Source organism: Rousettus aegyptiacus, unplaced genomic scaffold (genome assembly GCF_014176215.1).
Source record: "Rousettus aegyptiacus isolate mRouAeg1 unplaced genomic scaffold, mRouAeg1.p scaffold_m13_p_9, whole genome shotgun sequence".
In the NCBI taxonomy this organism is placed as follows: domain Eukaryota; kingdom Metazoa; phylum Chordata; class Mammalia; order Chiroptera; family Pteropodidae; genus Rousettus; species Rousettus aegyptiacus.
This window is the reverse complement of record NW_023416312.1, coordinates 93025289-93038547: the sequence shown is the minus strand read 5'-3', so window position 1 is coordinate 93038547 and position 13259 is coordinate 93025289. Positions and strand designations below refer to the sequence as shown.

Genomic DNA, 13259 nt, shown 5'->3' with positions numbered 1-13259 from the left:
TCCTCATAATTGGTGTCTCTGATGAAGAGAACAGAAGATAAAAAAACCAAAGTCATAATTCAGGAAAATTTTCTAATAGAGATTCAACTCTAAATCGAATGGCTCACCATTTTCCAGAGATATCATTACATAACAATCATAAACATCATACTGGCAAATAATTGAAAGAATAATGGCACCGAGTGTTTGTTAGAGTGTGAGGAAAGGATACTCTCGTTCTCTATGGATGGAATATAAATTTACAGTGTTTCTGGATAGTCATTAGAAATTACATATCAAAAATATTTTTAAACATGTTAGCTTTTTCCCCCAGCTTTACTGAAATATAATAGACAATTAGTTGCTTGTATTTACATTATACAATTCAATGAGATTTTTTTTTCAATTATAGTTGGCATACAATATCTTCTTTTCAATTGTACAGCATACAGCATAGTGATTAGAGATCTATATTTAGATTCCACATGCACGTGAAATCATGTGATATTTGTCTTTCTCTATCCAACCTATTTCATTCAGTGCAATATCCTCTAAGTCCATCAAAGCAATATCTTTTTCCATCCCCTTTCTTTTAGTCTGTGTGTGTCTTTTAATATGAAGTGAGTCTTTTGTAGGCAGCATATGTAGGAGTCTTGTTTTCTTACCCATGCAGCCACTATATCTTTTGGTTGGAGCACTTAATTCTCCTCTACTTGAGGTACTTATTGATAGATATGTAGTTGCTACCATTTTTTATTCATGTTTTTGATACATGTTTTTTCTTCTTAAAGAAGTCACTCCAATGTTTTCTGTAATACTGGCTTGATATTGATAAATTCCCTTAGCTTATTTTAGTCTGGAAAGTTCTACATCTGTCCTTCAACTCTAAATGATAGCTTTGCTGGATAAAGCATTCTTGATTGTAGATCCTGGGTTTTCATTACATGAAATATTTTGTGCCAAGCCCTTCTGTCTTGCATAGTTTCTTTTGAGAAATCAGCCACCAGTCTTATGGGTGCTCCCTTGTAGGTAACTAAATGCTCTTCTCTTGCTGCTTTTAAGATTCTTTCTTTGTATTTAACTTTGACATTTTAATAATAATGTGTCTTGGTGTGAGGCTCTTTGGGTTCATCTTTTTTAGGACTCGGTGAGCTTCCTGGACCTATCTGTGAGCTTTCCTTCTCTAGGTGAAGGAATTTTTCCATCATTATTTCTTCAAATAACTCTTCAACTTCTTGTTTTCATTCATGTACCCCTATGACAGGGATATTTTTACATTTAATTGTGTCCCATAGTTTCCTTAAATTATTATTATATCTTCGCTTCTTTTTTCTTGCCATTCTGATTGAATGTTCTTGGCTTCCCCATCCTCTATATCGGTGATTCAATCCTCTTCTTCATCCACTCTGTTGATTCCCTCTAATATAGTCTTCATCTCAGATAATGTGTTCTTCATTTCTGACTGGTCCCCATTTATAATTTCCATTTCCATTTTTATGCTTTTTATTTCTTTGTTAAAGTTCTCACTGAGTTCATCTACACTTCCCATAAGTTCATTGAGGGTCTTTATAACTAGTGTTTTGAACTCTGCATCTTTTAGGTTGCTTGACTCTATTATTTCTGGATCTCTGTTCTGTTCTATCTTATGGTTTTTGCTTCTTTGTCTTCCCATTTTGGCTGCCTTTCTGTGTCTGTTTCTATGTACTAAGCAAAGCTCCTAAGTCTCCTAGTCTTATTAGCGTGGCTTTGTGTAGTAGGTACCCAGTAGCACATTCCTGAGAGGGGTTGAGCTGCAGGCCAAGTTTAGCCCCAGTCGCTACCCCTCCGGGGCTACCTGTTAAGATTCAGCAAGCAATCCACAGATGCTGTGCTTGTAGTTGCCAAGTACCAGAAACCAAGACCAGCTGTCACCAATGTGAGTCTTGACTCTGCTCAGCAAGGAGCACCGGACTCACAGAGGATACACCTGGATGTAGCTTGGGTGGAGCACGAGTTGGGGGAGGCAGAGTTTCAGGGAATCCTCTGGGCAGAGCGACATCTGTTATCCAGTTTGATTATGTCTCAGCTATGATGGGTGCTGAGTCAACACACTGGGAGAGGGGAGGGCTGAACATGGAACAATGGATAACACCAGCACCTCTGCCCTGCAGAAAGCCTCACCTCCAGCCCTCGCTCCAACAGCTCAATGACTCCCTTTAAGTCCCTGGTGCTCCCATGGAGTGGACCTGGCCCTGGCACTCAGAGCAAGCAGGTCCGTCACCACGAAGGTCCACTCGTGGACACAGCCCCTTTAAGAGTCATCTGCAGCTTCCACTGCCACAGCCTCTGTCCCACTCAGCCACTAGGGACCGGGTAGCCTCACGTCCTCACCCCCTCCTACCTCCTTCTATTGCAGGGTGATTTCTTATTTCTCTCCCTAGTTGTAGGGCTTCTGTTCATCTAGATCCCAGGTAACTTTCCTTGTTGTTTGCTCCATGTTCCTGTCACAACTCTGACTTGGTCGCAAGAGGGATGAACAGAGCCTCTATCATCTATGCATTTTTTCCCAGAAGCCCAAAATGTGTTAGCTTCAGACTTAATTTAATTTATTGTAATTGATATCAATTACTTAATAGAATATTCAATGATAAGGTATAGTTACAGATCTTTTCACATTATTCTTGATAAAAAAAAATTGAAAATGGCAATCTATAGAAGTCTAACAATGTGGGCTAGAGAATTGCTTTAATATATATGTAAATATATATGGAGTGCATTTACATAAAAGTATTTGAAATATTGGGATGTTTATGTGTCATTAACTTAATAAGTGGTTATCTTTCAATGGTGGGATTTGGTGAAATTTATGTTTTAGTTGTCTTTATTATCTCTATTTCCTGATTTTCCTGCAATGTGTGCATATTGAAAAGAGTAGTGGAATATAGTCAGCTAGACCTAAAACCATTTCCTGGGACAAGATCAGTTCAAGTCCCAAATGAACAAGCTGAAAGGGATTTTATGGGAATGTAAACAAGATACTCTGCTAAGGTGGGAAGTGTAGAGGAAAGGACAGACCTAGACCCTGATACCCTCATTCCTTCTGTAACTTTTACTCTTCGTTAGCATAAGTCCAGTGTTTAGTGTTATGTCCTCAGTGCTAAATAACAGACTCATATCCATTTTAAGGCAGTTATGTAATGCATATTTTTTCAATCACCATCTGTCTGTTTCTGTCTGTCTATCTACATTTAGTTTTATAAGTTAATACACCATATTATTGGACATGTCAAGGGTGACTATGTCTATATATACAATTATATAATTAAGTGACTTTCTAGACACAGTTGGTAACTAGTTTGCTTTTAAATGCATGGAATTCTAGTGAGATTATCTAAATCAACAAGTTATTATATCTTTTAACCATGGGAACATTTGATTCCTCAAATATAACTGGAGAGTATATGACTTCTGAGAATGAAGATGAAAAAAGTAGTGTGACTCAAGGATTTATCACAGGTCTAACAATACCTTTCTCGGTCAATCTAGAAACTTCAGATTATGCATAAACTTACCTGTATATTCATTATTCTGGGATTTTAGTGGAGCATAACTTCAATTATTTATTTTATTTTTATACAGTGCCTTTAACACAGCGGCAATGGATATTTTTGTTGGATGAATGAATAAACAACTTTTCCCTGTGGCTCTAGGGTTTAACAGCAATCTGATAAAGCCAATTTTGAATCCAAGCTCTCTTGCTTGAGAAGTCAGTTAACTTCTGTGAGGCTCTGATGCATCATCTCTAAAATGGATGTTCTAGTGTCCTCATTAGGTCAGTTTGAGAATTAAATGAGATCATGACTGTAAGAAAAAACATCAGTGGTGGTTACAGTATTCCTTGATTTGGAATGTTTCACTTTCCTTTCCTGGTCAGTCAATATAAGGCTTCTTGCAGCTGTTTGTGACACTGGTATATTTGAGTAGTACATGCTAGATTTCATGGGGCCTAACGATGAGGTATCACCTAATTAACAAGGCTGGGGGTGTGTTTGGGGGAAATCTTTGAATACTGGTGGCTCGACCCCAATATACCTAACCATCACTATTCTGTTAACATTGCTCTATGAGTTTGGCCTGTTCCACATGAGACTGCCTAATTTATTTCTGCTTATTTTTAGAGGTAGGAAAAAAATTACCCACTTATATTTCAGAAGATCTGAGATGAAATGCAGAGAAAAGTAAATATATTGTCCATCTGTAAAAAAAGAAGATACAGGATCATGCAGTGTTTTCTGAGTGTATTTCCCATATCCTTAGGTTTTGCTGATCCTCTCTCGGTCTCCTGGGGATAAAGCAAAGAAGAAGGTTGACAGGATACCTGAGCCCTATCCCCACTTTAATCAGAACAGTTCTATTTTTATCTGGTTTATTTCAGGGGATTCTATGAAAGTTTATATTTGAATAAGTGATTCCACTGTGAGGATAAAGTCAAAAGGTACATACATGGTGGCAAAACACTGTGTTCAGTGTCAGGAAATGGTGATTATGATGATAAGTAATATTCGTACAGCACATTTTAGTTAACTAGAAATATCCGCATCGAGTACTTCATGTGATTCTTACAAATAGACATTATGAAGTAGGCACCTTATTATCCTCATTTTGCAAATGATGAATACTGAGAGTCAGAGAGTTTAAATCACTTGCTTAAGTAGTACAGTTAGTTAGTGGTAGAAGTGGGAGTCAAACCTATGTGTTATAATAGAATGAACTAGTTTTATGACTTGGCCTGGCCAGTTACTGGCTGTGTGGAATTAAGTAAATCTTATCCTCTCTGTGGTACTTAATTTTCTCATCTGTTAAAAAAGGGTGTAGGCTTGAGGAACTTCACTTTAATATTGGTGTTCCAAATATATTCTGGTTGAAGAAAAATATTCAGTGGTTTAAAAAATTAAAACTGCTGCCTTAGATTAAATAACATTAGATCTCCCTTCTGCTTTGATTACATTTGATTATAGCAAAACTGTCCACACTGTGCAAGTGTAGGCCTTTTTAATCATCATAGGCTGCTATGTTCTAGATATAAGGCTTTCTGTAAAATTCATTGCAAAATGAAACATCCTCCTCAAGCACACATACATATATGCACAAATATACAGACACATGCATCCTATATGAAAATGCCAGTTATATAGCTGTCTTGGCCAGCTTGGGCTGCCATGACTAAATACCACAGACTGGGTGTCTTAACCAATGGGAATTTATTTCTCACAAGTCTGAAGACCAAGAATTCCAAGATCAAGGTGCCAGCAGATTTGGTTCCTATTGAGAAAGAGCCCTTTTCTTGGTTTGTAGACTGCTGCCTTCTCACTGCGTCCTCGCATGGAAGAGGATGGGGTGAGGTAGAAAGTGAGCTCTGTTCTCCTTTCTTATTTCTATAGGGACACTAATCCCACTATGAGGGCCCACCCACATAGCCTTATCTGAAGCTATTACCTCCCCAAAGCCCCATCTATAAATATCTTCACATATAAATTTGGGGAGAACATAAACATTTAGTCCATAACAATATCTGAAGTTAGTAGGTAGATAATGTGAGAGAAGGCCAAGATGTCCACTTGTTGACCCTGAAAAGCTTCAAGGATTGTACTCTGCAACTTGACATAACAGCAAAATCGTAGTCAAGAGAGGAAAGCAGTTTAGTTGTGAGGTGACTCAGCTATGAAGTAGAGATTCAAGACTCTTTGATATTAGAGAAAATGGATTTTTAAAAGTGCCATTGTGACCACTCATGTTGATGATAATAAAAGCCTCATTGACATCTATTGAGATTGGAATAGCGTATTGGAGCGAATCCTAATGAATGTACTGAAATAGCAGATCTTCAATGGTTTTATCCTTTTAATCTTGTTTTCTCTGTTTCTCTCTACACTATACCATTCACAGTGCTTGAGTTAACTAGCCAGCAAAATAAAATGTTAACACCATGAAATGCATACCAAAAATATAAGATGTAAGTTACAGAACTTCCCCCTCACCTCTCTTTAAATGCATCTTTTGCCATACTCACCCAGAATGGCAAATTACATCTTGACAAAAACTCTCTATCATTGTGCTCTTAAAATTTTTCCCACAGCTTTCTTTTCTTTTGAATAATTATCTCTATTTTTTTAACTCCTACAGCACCTGGTATTCTGAGGTGGTCTCCCACTCAAGTACTAACCAGGCCCGACCCTGCTTAGCTTCTGAGATCAGATGAGATGGGGTGCATTCAGGGTGACATGGCCGTAGATGAATAATCATCTCTAAATAATATTTGTTGACAAAAGGAGATGATGTGGAACTTACAGTTGTATTAGGGTGCAATAAGTAAAGGAGAAGGGTCGGTTCATTTGACAATTTCTCTTCCCATGTCGTTAGCTGTGCAAATGTCTCACATGTGCAAATGCCTCACACTTTAATTCATCATTTCAAAACACATTTATTTCAATATGCAAAAGATTGTGTTAGATGCTGGGAAGAAAGAGAGAAAAAGGAACAGGCACTCAATTGTAAGCTTCCTAAAAGCCTTGGCTCTAGTGTAGCACTCTACATATAGGATGCTTGCAAAATATATGTCAGAGTGTATTAAATTGAGGCAATTATTATAGAAAGATCACTGCTTTTTGATGAGGTAGGGAACATGGAACTCAGTTTCTCCACCTCCAAAATGATAAAGTAGAACTAGATTCGCCTTAATGTTTGTCTGTAAGAGAAGTCATGAAGGAGGTAATTTTTTTGCTTTCCTCTTAATTATAAAACAAAACCAAATTACCTTTTTCCTTCAACAGCATTCAAGGATGAATGGAGTAAGGTGGATATAATTTCCTATCCCCTGTGATCTTACTTCTTCTGATTTTTTTGCCCACTTTTAAGAATGTGGCTGTGACCATTTGCTCAACAATTATCTGCCCCATGAACTAAGAGAGAAGGCTGATTAAGAAATTAAGAAATTTATAAAATCAACATCTCTTATCTTAGAATCTACAGAACTCACCGAAATCCATACTCTTGCATGATTCTAGTTTAATCACAGTACAGTAATCACAGGTTAAAGAAAACTCTTGCAGTCGTGAGCTCAAGTCTAATTTCCAATCTTTTACAGCAAGGCATACCAATTAAGAATTAGAAGAGAAGCAATCTGATAGAAAAATTACACTAAAATATGTATTACTGATAGTATTCTGTACATTTTTTTAATTAACATGTGGTTGTACTTAAGGATAGCTTGTAGAATTTCACATAGTTGATGGAACTGAGGAATTTCAAGTTTTTTAAAAGTCTCCTTTGGCAAATTCTGTAACACATGCATTATTTTATCACAAGATCATGTTTCTTTAGCTATTGCCCCATTCACAACTTCTGAACCCAAAGACCGAGTGCAAAGCCAACCTTATCTAAGGAGCTTTTCTGACTTCTCCAGGCAAAGAAAGTTGCTTCTACTGTATTCATTTAAGGCCTTGGTTATATCTGTATTATAGCATTCATCACATCCTGGTGAGTATCTCGGGGTATTTCTGTATCTGAATAGGATACTTGGTACATAGTGGATGCTAACCAGATAAGCAAAGGCTTGGATTGGTGCTACAACTACCTATAGGCCCTAAATGGGGAGTGAATCACATCTAGCCTTAGGGTCAGAGGAAAGAAGAGTGATCTATGAAATGAGCCATCAGCAAGTATGATGGTTAGGAAAATAGTGGAATCAGGATTAGTAGAAGGTGCACACATTCTAATGTCTTCCTGTAGCAATATCCGGCACATGGCTAGAAACCCAGTGACGTGTAATTGGTTTTGACCAGTTATTTTGGGTAGGTTGTATTAGACAAGGCTAGATTTATACAAAACAACCAGCCTTGCTATTAGAACTCATTTGATCAGTTAATTTATTCTGTAATTAATGTTGACTTGTTCATTAAAGTACAAGAACACAGATAATCCTAAATGGTGGAAACAGATTTGGCAAACCCGTAGCATAGAGGCCACCGGTCACCCATCTTGCTAACAATATTCATAAGTATAACAGTGTACCTTTATTGAGTACTTATATAATGGATCTTTGTAGTTAAAACCCCAACATCCATTTGTTCTAGAGAAAGCACACACCAGTATGGGCTGTTGGATTGAGCATTTGATGTGTGGATGTGAGTCCTGAAATTGCTGGAGCCATTTTCCTACCGTGGAGGGAGCCAGTCTGGGGAAGAATCCTGCCCAGGTAGAAGAGCAGAACTGAGATAATTATAGCAAAACAGAGCCACTGATAACATCATGAAACTATGATTCAAATTTTGACTGAAGCATATCTAACCTCTAGACCTTTCAGTTAATGAGCCAATCAGTTTTCTTTATTCTTGAGATTTGTATGATAAGAGTTTTAACAGTATTTTCTACTGGGGGACATCTTATTCACACAATTCATTCTGTTTTAGGCCTTATGCTGAGCTCCTTAGATAGATTATCTCATTTAATCCTCACCAAAAACCCTATGTAGGAAGTATGACAGACATTCCTGTTGAGCCCAGACATACTATCAGAATCTTCAACAACACAGAGCTCCAGGTAGCTGTTCCTAACCAACTAGAGGGAGACACGAACAATGAAAGTGATCACTTTCTCTGCCATAAACCATGCTGCCAGGAAGCCGTGGGTCTAATGTAGCATTCTATACACATAGGGTGCTTAATAAATAGCTTTTAAAGGATATTGAATTGGGAAAATTAATGTAAAAAGATCACCATAGCAGTGCCATCAACAGCTTCTTTCCAATGCCTAAGGCCCCAGGAACCCAGTGAAAAATAACTGTAGTATCCCTTCACGGACAGAAGGATTTTTTCTTGTTCTGTCTTTGATCATCCTCTTCAAGCCTTTTCTTTCTTAGCCACTCCTCATTATCTGTTTTCCCCCACTGCTCTTCTTCTCTATCAGGCCCCTTTAAGTTGATTATTCATTTATCCCATTGATCCATAATTTGATACAGCTTCTATTTGCTCATATTTTTCATCCCTGGACTAAAGCATCTTTAACTCTATATAAATGAGCATCTTAGCAAATTTCTTATTCAGCCCTATTGTCAGCTTTATGTCAGAAGCATCCTGTACTAGTGAGAAATGAGGTAGTGAACTGCCCCAGGAAGACATTTTAACATGTTAAATAAGATTTGTCAGACTGTTTTATTGTCATAAGGATGAAAATTATGCTTTATGCTTTAATATTTCTTTTTATTTTGTCCATCACTAAACCCATCTGAGTTTTTAATGACATAATCTGGTCAGAGAAATTCACAATGCACCTCTCTGGAAGAAAAAAAATGCCTATTCAAGTTTCCCAGGAGTTACATTAAGGTTCGAAACAGTCACAGTTGATATAGTAGCAATTGTTTCTTGTCAGTAGCTGGAATTAGAATAGCATCCTATGTGGTGAAAGATAGATAGTACTCTTTTGATTGTTGTTATTTATGACAATATGTTAGCATCCAAGTGGGTGTTTCCTGTTACAATCAACTTATTGACAGTGAATTTATGACATGAAAGAAAAAAATGTCAAAGAAAGAACATAGAAAGGACTTAACTTCAAATTAAATAACAAAATTATTCTTATTCTATTGTGGAATTGTGGAATATGAAACCTGGCGCCAATGCTTTTGCGTTTCTGATTGTCATTTAGTATAGAGTGGAACCTGGCAGAGGCAGTTGCCAATTGCTTGTTGAAATGAAATAGTACATTATTGTGGAAGAAAGCAACCACCTGTGCTGCCTTCCAGTAGGTGTAATTATCCCTAAATTATCCATGGCAGGATTAAGCAATATTTATCTTTCATGCCAACCAATAGCTCTTCCCTGTCATACAAATTTTGACAAATAATAAAAAGGAAAGAAAATGTATTCTTTCTTAATATTAAGAAAGTTGGAACTAGATTTAATTTTCTGGACTTATCTCTGTGGCAGTGTCTATATGCTATGTAATACACTAGATATAGAAAACTTTATGACCGTATTATCTAGAAAAAAACAATAATTATGATTTATTACCATTACTGCTGCTACTGTTACTACTAACTGTGCTCATCATACTTGCAAGCTTCCCTAAATCAGATGATCCTTTCTGTGTTCGGAAAAAAAAAACATATCCTGAGGGAGGACTCACTTCTCATTTATTATTTTAATTTATATCAAAATTTAAGAACATCTGTCCCAGGATGAGTCCTAGGATTGGGGTTGCTAAAACAAACAAGCAAACCAAACTTCCCAGATGGGTGGAGAACCTCTAGGCCAGCCCAAGGGTTTTCTGCACATGACTTTTCACCTAAGATCTTTATTACATTGTCTGTGTGTGACAAAAAAAATAATTTTACTTCTTAAAAAATCTCATCCTCTACGCCCTCCAGGAAATTTGGCATTATTGATTCAAATTGTCCCCCAGTGATATCAATTCATGTTCTTTTAAACCTATTATGGACTGCCTTCTAGATTTTCTTTGATTCTTTGTAATGCTTTGTTTTCTTAGGATTCCAAAATTGTATCTTTCTACATTTTATTAACTTTTTAATGAGAAACAATATTCATCAGTAAAGTAGGGGCTAGATTGCTCCCCCATTGACCCCAAAGAGGCTCACCTAACACCAAAAAACTCTTCTCTCTCCACAAACTAACCCATGTCCTTAGGATTCATGAAGATGCCTCTGGGTTCATAAACAGTGCCACAATGAAAAGCTAAATTTTAGAAATAAAGGTTAGTTTCTGGTGATTATCTTAGTTAGATCTGAAGTATACACCAGGCTGATTTCAGTAAGAGTCCTTAAATTTATTGTGTCAAATAGGTGGACAAAAAGGGACTTTTGGTGGTGGTGGTGGTGGTGATGATAATGATAATGATACTCTGTACATTTTTCTTATCCACTCTTTGGTTAAATTTAAACCTTGTCTTTGAGGCACTCACCCTCTATTGCCTGAGGTCCTAGTAGACTTGCCAATTACATTGATTCACACACATCCCACAAACTCCCATGCCTACCACAATACATGACCGAGGCTATGCCAATCATTGTACTCCATCTTTAGGTATAGTATTGGACCAGTAATAGCTACTGGACTCATGGAAAATTCATAAGTATCTTCCCCAAGATCCAGAAAATTAGTAGAAAGAAAATTTTCCACTAGCTTAACTAAGGAGAATGTGAGTCTAGAGGTATCTGTAGCCATCTTTCCAATTGCATGTAGAGTACATCTGTGCAGAATGCAACCAAGCAGAACAAAGAGATGGTGAAAGAGAAGAATTTGAGTCTCTAGTCTCAGCATCTCCATTCGTGTACTTCTCTTATAAGAATCAATAAATTCTCATTTTTGTTTAAAACTAGTTCATTTTGAGCTGGGTTTCTATCAGTTGTACCAGAAAGAGCTTTGCCAATTCAACCACTTTCTAAGGAAATTGGCCAGTAGCAATGGATTTTACTTTGTGTTTTGAGTGAAATTAGCATAATTCTTGGATAGATCTTTTTGGAGCCGTATGGAAGTAGAAGGCAAACATTTTCAAATATCCCAGGCTATAGGAATGAGATAGAACAGTTCCTTCCAATATGGCTGGTATGATCTTCCCAGTAGTTGTGCTCCATTTGGGAAGATAGAAAAAGGACTGATTCAAGTAATTTGGGAAGTATTAGTTTAAAACATATGAAGGTCAAACATTTGTGAAATACTATGAATGTTGAACTTGTAGGTCAAAAATTGTCAAATCATATTAATTTCATTTGATCCAATGTAATATAGTTATTAGATAAATAGGAAGAAGATATTTCACTTAGGTTAAGCTGAGAGTACCAGGCCAAAATTTTTGTTCTCTATAAAATTTCTATTGAAGTCTGATGTATAATCTTCATAGCACTGAGTTCCAAGGTTGAATGTATAGCTGGAAAATTGGCTTTATCTTTATGTTCCTGTTCAATCTATTTTAATACGAAATCTCTACATTCTTGTGAATGTAATGATTCTGACAAACCCAAGATATTTTGAAAGATTTGACCAGTGCTCTAAACCTATGTCTTAGCATTTAACCTCTATTAATCACTACTAGAAGCTTGGCTTATAGTATTCTTATTTTATTCATTAATTCAACAAATTTTTATTAACCAAATGCAACCTTCAAGGCTCTGTTCAATTTTATTGGATTAATATCAGTCAACCAAACAGTCAAAATCCATGCTTTTCTGGAACTTATATTCTGTTGAAGATAAAGAGATAATAACTAAAACTAAGTTAAATATTAGAAGTTCAGAAATATTAGAAGTTTACATGAGCAATAATAATGTAGGAAAATAGGTAGGAAATGTGGAACAGTTTATGATTTTCTGTTAGATGGATGGTGGGATTGTCAGGGAAAATTTCACTGAGAGTTTGCCATTCACACAAAGAATCGATGGAGGTAAAGAAGCAAGCCATGTAGATATCTGAGGGAAGAGTGTTCTAATAGAGGGAACAACTTAAAAGTCTCTGAAGTACCTGTGTGACTAGATTTTCAAAAACAGGAAAGAGGCCAGCATGGCTGGAATAGAGTGAGAGAGGAAAACAGAGAAGAACAGAGGCCTCTGGAGGCCATGTCTACGGCTTATAACCACTGCAAGGATTGAGTGAGTTGGGAACCTTCAGAGCATCTTGAGCACTGATGGTCCCAATTAGTCTATATCTCACCAGTTCTTTCTTTTCTTTTTATTTTATCTTATTTCATTTTATTTTATTTCTTATGTTTAAAGTATACAGTGCATTTGTTAGATATTTATAGAGTTTATACAACTAATTGCTCCTTCTCTCCTCTGGCTCTCCACCTACCATTACATTACTGCTGACTGCATTCGCTATGCCGTGCTCTCCATCCCTGTGACCATCTATCAACTACTAATTCATACTTCTTTAATCCTTCACCCCATTCTCCTGTCCCCTGACCCCTTTCCCCCTGGCTATCACCAGACCATCCTCTGTATTTGTTTGTTTTTCATTAGTTTGTTCTTTTTGTTCCTTTGATTCTGCATGTAAGTGAAATCATATGGCATTTATCTTTCTCTGTCTGACTTATTTCACTCAGCATAATAACCTCTAGGTCCATCCATCCACATCGTTGTAAATGGTAGGATTTCATTTTTTAATGCCTGAGTAATATTCCATTGTATATATGAACCATAACTTCTTTATCCAGTCATCTGTTGATGGACATTTAGGTTGCTTTCATATCTTGGTTATTGTAAATAGTGCTGCAGTGAATATAAGGATGCATAA

The 13259-nt window shown here is 36.7% G+C and overlaps 1 pseudogene; it reads right to left on the bottom strand.

The window, feature by feature from the left end:
* Window positions 1-6132: 6132 nt before the first annotated feature.
* Window positions 6133-6251, bottom strand: LOC118608192 (annotated as a pseudogene).
* Window positions 6252-13259: the final 7008 nt, after the last annotated feature.